This window comes from Electrophorus electricus, chromosome 14 (assembly GCF_013358815.1).
Source record: "Electrophorus electricus isolate fEleEle1 chromosome 14, fEleEle1.pri, whole genome shotgun sequence".
Classification (NCBI taxonomy): Eukaryota; Metazoa; Chordata; class Actinopteri; order Gymnotiformes; family Gymnotidae; genus Electrophorus; species Electrophorus electricus.
The window spans coordinates 9,640,001-9,651,591 of NC_049548.1; the positions used below are offsets into that span (position 1 = coordinate 9,640,001).

Below are 11,591 nucleotides of genomic sequence, written 5' to 3' on the forward strand. Positions count from 1 at the left end.
GTGTGTGCCCTGTAATCAAGAAAACAACACTAGTTAATTCTGACCGTTAATGGCTGTTCTGGCTAACCTGCATTCTAGGCCCCTTACATTGCATTTTTAATCCTTAACTCATCTGAATTCTCTGATTTTCGAATTGCCATGGCTAGAAAAACATAATCCCCTCATTTCCAGGTCCGACCAGGAGTTGCTGTATGGGTCATGTTTCTGTTGCCAAAACTGTTTGTAGCTACTCTCCACAACGGCTACGGCTGAAGACAAGGTTTTTATTCCCACAAGTATGCTGAACTCCAGGAGGTTTATAGCTAATGCAGTGTCACCCAGGTCCCTCCCCTCCATCCATATGACTGTGCTGTTGACCTAGTAGATAATGCTACACTATCCAAATCACAGGTGTACCCCCATAACCCAGGAGGAGGAATGAGCTATGCAGCCTATATCCTATACCTATATCCAGCAAACATTAGCTCAGGGTTTTATGCACACTGCCAAATCAGCCGCAGCCTCTGGTTTCTTCTTTGTTAAGAAGAAAGATGGGGGGGTTCCCTCATTGTGTAGATTACCTGGGACTGAACCAGATCACCAAAAATTATGCATACCTTCTTCCTCTCATTCTGGTCAACTTAGAACAGCTATGTCATGCTAAGCTATTTGCTACACTTGACCTTGGGAGTACATACAATTTAGTTCATATCAAAGAGGGAGACAAATGGAAAACAGCTTTTGTGACCACTAGGGGGCACTATGAATAGACTTATGCTATTTGACCTCATCAACACCCTCTCTATCTTCCAGGCCTTAATTAATGACTAAGAGACATGATCGAGAGTTATGTAATAGCCTACAATGATGACATTATAATCTACTCATCTGATAAAGCCCCAACAAACCAGGAATCCCAGTAAGATGCATCTTGTGACCTTATACTCACACAAGCTCATGCCTGCAGAAAGGAAATGTCGGATAGAAGATTGTGAACTCCTGGCCTTAAAATTGGCTCTGTCCAATTGAGGCATTGGTTAGAAGAGGCTGACCATCCCTTTTTGTTTCTGACCGACCACAAGAAAGTCGAGTACCCCTGAACCGCTAAATGGTTGAATCCCTGTCAAGTATTTTGGTCCCTGTTCTTCTCTCGGTTTCAGTTCAGTATCGTGTTTTGCCTTAGCTCTCACAACTCCAAGGCAAATACTTTAAGGATAGTGAAACATCTCATATGTTCCAGGATAGTGAGGAGTCAGGAACATGAAAACATACTTCTCCCAGTGTTACTATGTCTTCCATCGTTTGGCAGTTCCATGAAGAGATAAAGAGGGCTTTGGAGCATGTGGTGGTGCCTGATCAGTGTCCCTTGGGAAAAAAAAATCTATGTCCTTGGCCATTTCCGCAACTGAGGCCAACTTGTCCCCCGCATTTGGTCACCCTGGGAGTCACACACAAAAGTTGATTTCCTACCATTACTTTGCTTTCTCCTGTTCTGTTCATCCCAATGTAAGACTCATAAGACATTGCCCTCAGGTATATTCCTGCCTTTACCTGTACCTATCCGCCTATGGCCTCACATAGCCATGGATTTTGTAACTGTGGTCCACCTTTTTCCGAGCACATAGGAATGTCCATGAGCCTCACATCAGGTTAACATTACCGTCAATCTAACAGGCAATGTGAAAGGGACAACCAGGAACTCAGAAAGTTCCTAAAAAATATTTTGCTATAATATCCTGGTCTCAATTTCTCCTGTGGGGGCCAAATTCGTACAAAATCATTTCAATAATTCGGATAGACAACTGGATACAACACAGTGAGAGAGTCTGGGAGGAGATTCATCAATGCTAGAGGGTACTGGAGAAACAAGGAGAAATATCCTCCTACCAGCCAAGGACTGAGTAAGGCTTGTAGAGGGGACTTGTGGAATGAAGCTCTGCCCCAGATACATCAGCCTGTTTAAAGTCCAAGGAAGGGTTAATAAAGTCACGACCAGCTGGACCTACTTTCTCAGTATCGGGTCTATTACTCATTTCATGTATCTCTGTTGAAGCCTTTGGTTCCAGGTCCACTAGATGAGGTCACACTGGAGGGGACACAGCCACCTCCTGTGGAGACTGATGGGGCCCCTATCTATGTGGTGCACCAGCTGCTGGACTCCAGGTGGCATGTGGAGATCCTTTGGATCTAGGATTGATAGCTGATATTCACAGGAGAAGCCAGCCCCTTATCCAAGGGGCTGGAAGTCAGGGGTGGTTTCCAGTGATTCAGCAAGCAGTGGTCCTTGGGCTTCGCACTTGGTTGCAAGGGATCATCCATGCAAGGGATGATTTTTGTTGCAACCATCCTCATCTCTCGGCCAGTCCAAGGGGGGAAGGGTTGGTTGTTGGTTACTGTCATGCTACCTCCTGGTTCTGCAGTTCAGGAATTCAGTTCCCTTAAGTATCCCCTGGATAATCAAAGGGAGCTCACCTAACCATCATCCACCTATCAGGGACTGCTCTTTTAACTCTTGTCTGTGTTCTAACAATATTTTTGGTTTGCTCTGTAATCAGTAAAACAATACTAGTTAATTTTATCTGCAAGCATCTGGCTGGTTGTTGACAACAGGGGAAAGACTTTGTGGCATCTTGGTGAGACAGCTGACAAGGGGGAATAGACAGAAGTCTGTCTGTCAACTCATGGGCTAGCAAATCATGGCAGCAGCATCCTTTGTTTGTTCAAACATGTGGATGCAACCCATCAAAAGCTATGTTGAAACAGACAGAGGCAATACTCCCAAGAGTCTGCAAAAGCATGGGTGGAACATGACTCACAGGAGGGTCACATGGCTACAGACACTGGAACGGTCTTGACTACAAAAAGGAGCTATACAGGGCAACTGTGATGATAGGAGAGGGAAAGAGATTGCAGGTGTGTGTGTGTGTGTGTGTGTGTGTGTGTGTGTGTGTGTGTGTGTGTGTGTGTGTGTGTGTGTGTGTGGATGGAAGAAGATATCAGTGAGAGGTCTGAGGAGTCAAGACGAGGAGGCACTTGGATCAAGGAGCACAAGGGCAAGTAGAAATAGGTAAGCTGAATCAGGAATTAAGATTTTTAGAAAGCAATGGAGGCTTCTAGTGGAGGAGGAAAGAGGTTATGCACATGTTACAGAAAGAGTTGAAGAATAGGCTGGTGGTGTTGAGGAGAGCAGAGGTATTGAGGAAGAAGTGTGCTAGAGCAGCCTTCTTTAGGAATATTTCTCAATTAATACCTTATTTGTTAAGGAGAAATTGGAGAGTTTAAAATTGGTAAAAAGGAATTAGGAATATTTTGAGGGTTTAAGGATAAGGAGAAGGTTGGATGGAGTTGCCAATAGATATTCCACCAGTGGGTGAAATAGTGTGGAAAACGGATGTTAGTCAATCAAAGTAGAGTGAGGTACAAGATGTGGTGTGTTGTGGAAAGGCAGGTTCTGCAGCAGGGTGTGCCATATCTGGCATGTAAAAATGCCCCTGAAGACTTGGAGGTTTTTGTGGAAGATGATCACAGTCTGGAAGAAAGGGTTTATTCCAAAAGAGTGGAGAAGTGGGGGGATTCATTGTGCAAAATAAAAGAATTCCATCTGTATAGAACAGTTTCGGCCTATAAGTCCCGGCAGAGATTGGAAATGGACATAATGGCTGGTTGCACCATTTCACCATTAGCATTTACAATGGTAATTGAGGCAATAACTAGGGTTGTAGGTGGGGTGAGGCTACAGGACGGCTTCCAGCTACCTCCAATTAGGGCATACATGGATGATATGACAATGCTGACTGTGTGGTGTATCTGGCAGTTACTAGGGAAGATAAATTATCTTGGGTAGGCAAAGATGATGGTTAAACCTAGCAAGTCTGTGTATTAAAATTTCATATTAGATGAAGTGATACCATCTATACCAGAGATACCAGTTAAAAGTTTAGGTAGTTCAGGTTGTGGGGCTAAAGACAGAACATTGAGAAACACATCTATCAGGTAAATAGAAATTGTGATGCTTCATATTAGATGGCCATTGATGGTGTATGAAGTCCCAATTATAGTAGTAGAGCGACTGGAATGGATTATGAATAAATTTATATGGAATTGGCTATGGATGCCGCAATGTTTAAGTAGTATATCATGTTATGGGAAAGGAGAGCTGGAGCTACCACTGACAAGCTTAGATGTGGAATTTAAATGTGCTAAAGTGAATCGCATGATTATTTTGTTAGGACCGAAGGATGCGGTGATAAATCCAGTGGTACCAGTGCAGTGGTGCGGTAAACTAAGAGATCGTTAGAGTTACAGAACATCAGTGGACAGGTGCAATGTGGGAAAGCATTTAAGCATTCCTAAAATGCATTTAATAAGGCCGCATCGCCAGAAAGGCAAATGATGGCTATCTTTATTCATGAGGAGGAAGAAGATGAGCATTGTGCAGAAGTAGTGTCGCAAGGAAACTGTGGAGAAAATGATAATCACCTGGCAAGAGCGGTGGGCAATGGATGGGAGTTGCATTAATTTTTTGCTTAGAGCAATGTACGACATCCTTCCAGCTCTGGAAAACGTTGGACATTAGGCAGGTGAAGACCCGAAGTGTAAATCAAGGGATTAGCATGTTAAAACATATCAGGAGACAAAATCAAGTGCTTAGCATGTCAGCATGTTGTTTTGAAAATAAGCGCCTAGAGCGTGACACGTTGCTGAGTGGTATTACTAATAAAGTGATTAAGTCTATGCGAGAATGGCAGCGTGTGCGAGCGCAGGCTATAAATTTTGGTAGATGGGGTGAAGCGTGAGATTGGAAATTGCTTGTGAATGTAAATTAAAAACAAACAAACAAAAAAACCTACAGGTCACAGTGTATTGCATTAACTACACTGAGGCCAGACATAGTGTTGTACTCTCAAAATAAACCGATTGTTAATACAAAATTCCATTTGAGGACGCAGTGGTTTAAGCTTTTGAAGGGAAAAAGTTTAAGTACGTTGATTTGGTGGCTGAGGTAAGAGAATGCCGTGGAAGGCACATACAAGACCGGTAGAGAGACATGTTAGGTGATTTGTAGCAAAGTCTGCCACATCGTTTGTGCAGTTCAGCATTAGAAGCTGTAAATTAAGAGCAGCTGTGAAGGACTTATCAGTGGTTGTGGATAAAAAGCACACAGACTAGCTGGGGTAATGCACATTAAAAGGTGGGGTGGTAAAGGTTGTCATGTCATTGGGTCAAGTGGTAGATCCAGATGGAACTGGTGGCATGGAGCAGGCAGTAGGACTGGTGGCACTGAGTGCCACTGGCATTAACAGTGCCAGTGGGGCTGGATACGAACTTAATCGCTGGGAAGGCCATCAAGGATTTTTCAGGTTGTGTTCATTAGTGTATGGCGTTTTTATAGAGGTGCGTCTTGGTTTAAAAGTGAGCTAGGAGGGGGTGAGGCTGGGACACAGACCTCACCGTTGAGAATCCTGAAGGTGTCGTGGGCTTAATTCAGCAAAACACCAGTAAACAGGATATACAATATATAAATATTATGTACATAAACAGTATTATAAATAGTATGTACCATAAACTGTAATTACCACATATATGTACTATAAAGTTTGTACCATAAACAATATATACCATAAAGAGTATGTACCTTAAACAGTGTTTATACTGTTAAATATTTCAATAATTATTCATAAATATTGAATATTTATTAAAATCAGCATTTCCTGTGTTCTTTCTGTAGAACGGCACAGAATGAGAGTTAACTAGAATAAAACATGTATTTCTCCTTTTTGAGATTATGGTAAAATGCTGTGAATAAACTGGATAATTTAGACATTTTTTAGACATTGAATAGATCCATAGATGTTTTCTCTTTCAGCATTACCAGTTATCCACTGTCTCCATCTTTGAGTCTAGCTCCCAGAAATCTGACAGAACACCATGCCATGATTCCTTAATGTATGTAGTGCCATGCAGCAAATACAAATACCCAAATCAACAAAATTTTCTGTAAGCACGATATTTTAACAGAAGAGCCTTGGGCACTGTCAGTCACTGAGTAGATCAAGAAGTCTAAAAATGAGTTTGTGCTTGTAATAGCATATATTTCAAGAGTGATCTGTAACAATGTGCAATTTTGTTAGATGCTGACATTATGAAGTATGTATACAGCAGCTGTTTTTGGCTCAGTGGAGGGATCTTAACATAAATTACATCAGAATGTATTACAGATAGTGCTGTTTGGGGTCACATTCTGCAGCCAAGTGAATCTAAGAAAAGCTTGTGAAGAAATGTTGTTAGATGACATTTAACTTTGAATGATTTAGAAAACCACCCAGTATCTGTCAGGTGTTCTCTTTTATTTTTGAACAGGCATTCCTTTTCCTTGCCAGAAATATTAGCACTTGCTTCATTTGCTCATTGGTGTTCATCTGAGGTTAAATACAGTTGTCCTTTCTTATGGAAGCCATGGCCCTTAGCCAAGCAGCCTTATCCTCAACGGAACATACAGATGGCTTTAAGAACCTCCCATAATGCACAGGGTCTCTCTAGCAGCCATTTTCCATGGCTAAAAGGAACATGGAAAGGACTGTCAACATATCAATCACATTCTAGCCAATCATATCAATCGCATTCCAGCCAAATGGAAAGCAATATTTCACTAACCTTCTCTAGTAATCTGATTCAGAAGTTTGGGTTCCAAAGATAAATGCACACGTCAGGCCTAGATAAGAACATTAGATTAGCATGTGGTATCTTGACAAACAGATGGAAAATGGGTTTTGTACCTCGAAATGCCAATTGCAATTGCTTCCTATACCATAAATTATATCTTATCACATAATAAGTTCAGCTTTGAATGCTTATTTAGAGGAAACTTTTGCCAGTCCTACCTATGCTGGTCATTTAACTGAAAAACAATAGTAATCCACTATTGTACTTGTGTACCATTTTACAGTACAGAAAACAACTAGTTATTTTGAGTTCTTAAAGTGCTATATTTAAAGTCCGAGTCATCTGAGGAAAAAAAAAAAACACTAATGTTTTACTTTTTGATACTTAAGTAAAAGTGCATTAAAGTGCATTTGCCTGTAATAATAATAACAATTAAAAAAAACCTATGAACTTAAATGGGTTTATATAGGGAATTTTCCTTGCTACCTCTGACTTGCTTATTTGAAATCAGGACCCATACATCTACAAAGCTGCTTTGTGATCACTTATATAACACAAGCACTAAAAAGCACTAAATTTGAATTGACTTAACCAGAAGGCACTCTGTCACAAGCAAGTTCACTACAAGAAACCTGAATAAATAATCTTTTAGCATACATGCAAGTTTTAATTTTGACAAGAAATTATTTTTAGTACAACTACTTTAACTCTTTTTCACACCTTTTTAACACTTTCACTTTGTAATAGTAATACTATTGTAGTAGTGTTAAACTAACAAGTTATAATAAAATACTAATAAAAAATGATATAAATAAAAATGTAAATACAAAAATGTATATATAAATTTCTAATGTTTTACCTTTTTTAAGTTTATACAAGCTTCTTTTTATAATATATAGGCTTTTTAAGTTATTTCTACTTTTACTTTGTGCACTTTTCCTAAACCTGGTTTTTATCCTTATTATGTGTTAAATAACTATGAACCCACACACTCACCCCCTACATAAAGCATAATTTCCATAAACACAGAATCAAAATCAATATGTTTACGGGACCAATAAATGGAAACCATAAACATATTACTTCAGCCCAAGACAGGAGGTGCTGCAACTGATTGTGTTTGGGAATCCCACAGGATTTTTACATAATACAATTACCTAAGTGTTAATGTCTATCTACTGTTGGTAAATGAGTGGATTTGAGTGCTGGTATGGCAGTTACCTGTGGCAGAAAGCAAAGCCTTTTCAAATGAAGCTGCCTGCTACACCTTGCTGTCAAGCACACAGCACTGGAACAGCTGATATAATGGGCTTTATACTGCAGTGTTGCTGCTGCTTCCTGCTGCACAGGCTGCAAAATCCTTAACTAGATGATCAGTGCACTTTCTAATGTAAAATACTTATTTAATGGCCAGTGAGACAAAATGAAACATGTATTGCTAAAAGTAGTGAGACAGAAAAAGAATACAGTAATATCAAATGATCAAAAGTGTATGAAACAGAGACCACAGTGCTTTTAGTTAGGGATCTATATAAAGCTTTGCCTTGTCTTGCAGTGGCAGATGTGTAATACAAGAGAAGCCTGTCAGTTGGGTACAACTTCCTCTGAGACCTCAGAGGGACTTTTTGATCTGTCTTTATCAGTGTGACCATCCTGTGCCCCAACACAGACCATATTACTAAAAGTATGAATGTGACATGGATAGAGATGTGATTTGCAGATCATTGGGGCTTGATAATGCTTTACTGCTCTTCCCAGGAAATTGAGCTCTTATTTGGGCTGAAGTGGCTAAAACTGACTGGAGATCAGCACTCTGTGGCCCTTTGTGATGCTGTCTATCTCCATCAGACAGACATAGCATTTTATATACAGAGTGAAACCACAGTGACCACAGTTTCCGGCATCAAGGCACACGACAGGAGCTTTCTCGTGGGAACTTGTTCAACTCTTTCCCTTTTAGGCCTCTATCATTTAAGACTTTTATATCTAGAAGTGTCAGTGATTGTGTGTGTGTGTGTGTGTGTGTGTATACAATAAATCTGTGAGTATGTATTTGTTTTTGTTTGACATCTAAAAGCAAAATAAACATAAAACATTTTTTGACTTGCATAGTAGACGAGGGATTCATATTTCAATAATTGGGCATAGTAAAATATTTTTATTAATTTAGTTTTTAAAGTCCATCATATTTGACATAATTTCCTATTAACTGTTGTTGAATTAATCTCTAAAACACGCAGCTAATGTGCAGAAACAGAAACACTGTGGAACCTGAGAGCGTCTGATAGCTCTTTGGCTCCCCCACCTGGTAGAACTGCGTAAACAGTGAAGCGATTTAAATTTGTAACATTTTAGAAGTAAATTCTGAAGGATCAAAAGTTAACTTCCGATATGATTGACACCACACCATGAAACCAGTTTAACAGTGACAATTCAGAGCACTGAGCGACAATCTAATAAATGGTGACTGAACTTGATGTAATAAAAAAGTTATTAGTTATTATTATAGAAGTTATTGAACTTAGTGTTGACATTATTAAATACTGACCACAAAAGTGTGATCCGTAGCCTAGTATTGATCATTAATTAATCACAAGCATGTTGTGAAAAACTGATCATTTTTAATTATCCTTAAATCCACATATAAACTGTACCAAATCTGAATGCCTATTGCCGCCTCAAAGTTCATGGCACTTGAGACTTTTCCCTTGTTGTACAGACCCATACAGTAAGACAATCTGCTCAACAGATGTCACTCTGCTGTGTTTACTGTAAAGAAGTGTGCAGTACTACTGCCATCACCTAGTGGGAAACTGGCATATCCTATATGCAATTCCAACTGCATATCAAATGACTGAGCTGTCTATGGCCCAGGATTCTCACCCATCCCCACCTCAAGACACACATGCATAGACAGAGACACACAGATACAGATGCACTCTCACATTGCATACATCCTTAACTTTTGCTAAGCATGTGCTTTCAAGGAAATATTTTGATAGGGTTATTTTTTTAAAGTCCTTGAGTTCAGGCCCCCAGTCTGACAGAGACCTTGAGGTCACCTTAAATATTTCTGTTACTCTTTTTTTTTTTTTTTTTTTTCTCCCAGTTATGCTAGTACCTTGGTTCGGCAAATAAATGACGGGCAATAAATTGAGCAATCTATAGGTATAGAGCAACTTAGTTCTACAATTGTTGGTTATAGCTAAATCACACTTACATTCTGAGAACAAACTGAATTTTTACATTTTACATTTATTTAGTGCTTGTCAAGGGATAGACATTGGGGGGGCTTGCTTGTGTTTCAGCAAACATTCATGTGGGTTTTTTTTTTTTTACTTTTTCATTTTAAAAAATGATTGAATGTTTTAAATCTTTAATAAATGTTGAGTGAGGATCACACTATACAGAAAATATACTAGTGAAAGTATTTTCAAGGTGTCTTCATTTAGTATCTGTCTGAAACAGATGGCAGCATCTTACTTGAATGATCCTACAAAACAAGTCTCCAGTGATTTACAGTCTCCCCACCTCCCCAGCTGAACCAACCACATGGCGGGTGTGTCTGTGTGTAAGCCAATGATGTGTTTTCACTCCCCTCTTTGAAACATGACCATGATTAATGATTGCACAGAAGTCACTGAGCAAGAAAGCAACATAGACAAGAAAGACCCAGCCAGGCTGGGGGTGTTTGTCTTTTATTACAGACTGCAATTTGTTAATCAAAAGAAATTATGTTCTTAAAGCCTTTTTAAATTAGAAAAGGTTATTTCAGAAACTTCATTCTAATGCATTCTAATGCATTCCCATATTTTATTGCAAATAAAATATTGACAAATTGACTACGTATTAATGATAAACCAATGTAATATGTTATAGTGAATTAAAGAGTAATGAACATAAGGTATTGTAAAGCCAGCTCAGCTCTTTCATTACACCTAAGCTCACCCTCACATGGCACCCTGATTGAGGTGGTCTACATGAGTATAACCATAAAGGCATTAGTATTAGAGCTAAAGGCGAAAGAAGCCAGATTTGTCCTTATGGCTCTCCCTTGGTTCAGTGGGGTATGAAAGAATGCAAAAGGGAAGAATATCATTCAACTCCCTCATCTTCATTTGCAAACATTAACCAATAAGCCCATATATATATGGACAAAAGTATTGGGACACCCACACATTCCACCTACAGAAGCTTGTATGACATTCCAATCTAAATCCATCGGTGTTAGTGAAGCTGGTCCACCCTTTGCGGCTATACCAGCTTCTACTCTTCTAGGAAGGCTTTCTACAAGATTTTGGAGTGGGTCTGTGGGACGTTTTGACCATTCATCCAGAATAGCATTTGTGAAGTCAGACACTGATGTTGGACAACAGGGCATGGCTCGCAATCTCCATTTTAGTTTATCCTATAATTCATTTTATTAATACCACTCACAGTGGATTATCCAGGAGGGAAGAAATTTCTCAAATTGACATTTTGCTCTTTTACTCAAGCTATAATCTTTAACCACAAGAACAGATGAAAAAGGCCAGTACTTGTTTACTACACCTAACAATGTCTTTGCTCAGTGCACACTATTACATAGAATTAGCATGCAGGAGTTGCAATTAAAATGACCAAACGTTTCTACAGCTTTGTGACGCTTTTAAAAGACAAGTATTTTTGCACCTAGTTGTATTTACGGCTGATCATCCATAACTTTCAATGTTAAAAATGTGACAGAGAAAATGAAATAAAACCTCCTGTTAGTGGGAGTACTAGCAATGCAGAACCAGAACCAGTCTTTACAGGTCAAATTGCTGATGTTGACTTGGTATTGCTGTTATTCTGTTCTGTGTGTGAAACCAACGCATGATGATGTCTTTGGGTCTGTGATTCTCCAAGGTTACATGCTTATCTTATCTCCTGTGCAGAGTCCATGGGACAACGTTGGGTCAGTGCAAAAA

The 11,591-nt window shown here is 39.4% G+C and overlaps 1 long non-coding RNA gene across 1 annotated transcript; it reads right to left on the minus strand.

Moving 5' to 3' along the window:
* Positions 1–6,326: 6,326 nt before the first annotated feature.
* On the minus strand, positions 6,327–7,941 carry LOC113572781. The gene is made up of 3 exons (XR_003410155.1): positions 7,864–7,941; positions 6,634–6,691; positions 6,327–6,535 (listed from the first exon to the last, which is right to left on the minus strand). It is a non-coding gene; the product is annotated as an uncharacterized LOC113572781 (long non-coding RNA).
* Between the last annotated feature and the right edge of the window lie 3,650 nt (positions 7,942–11,591).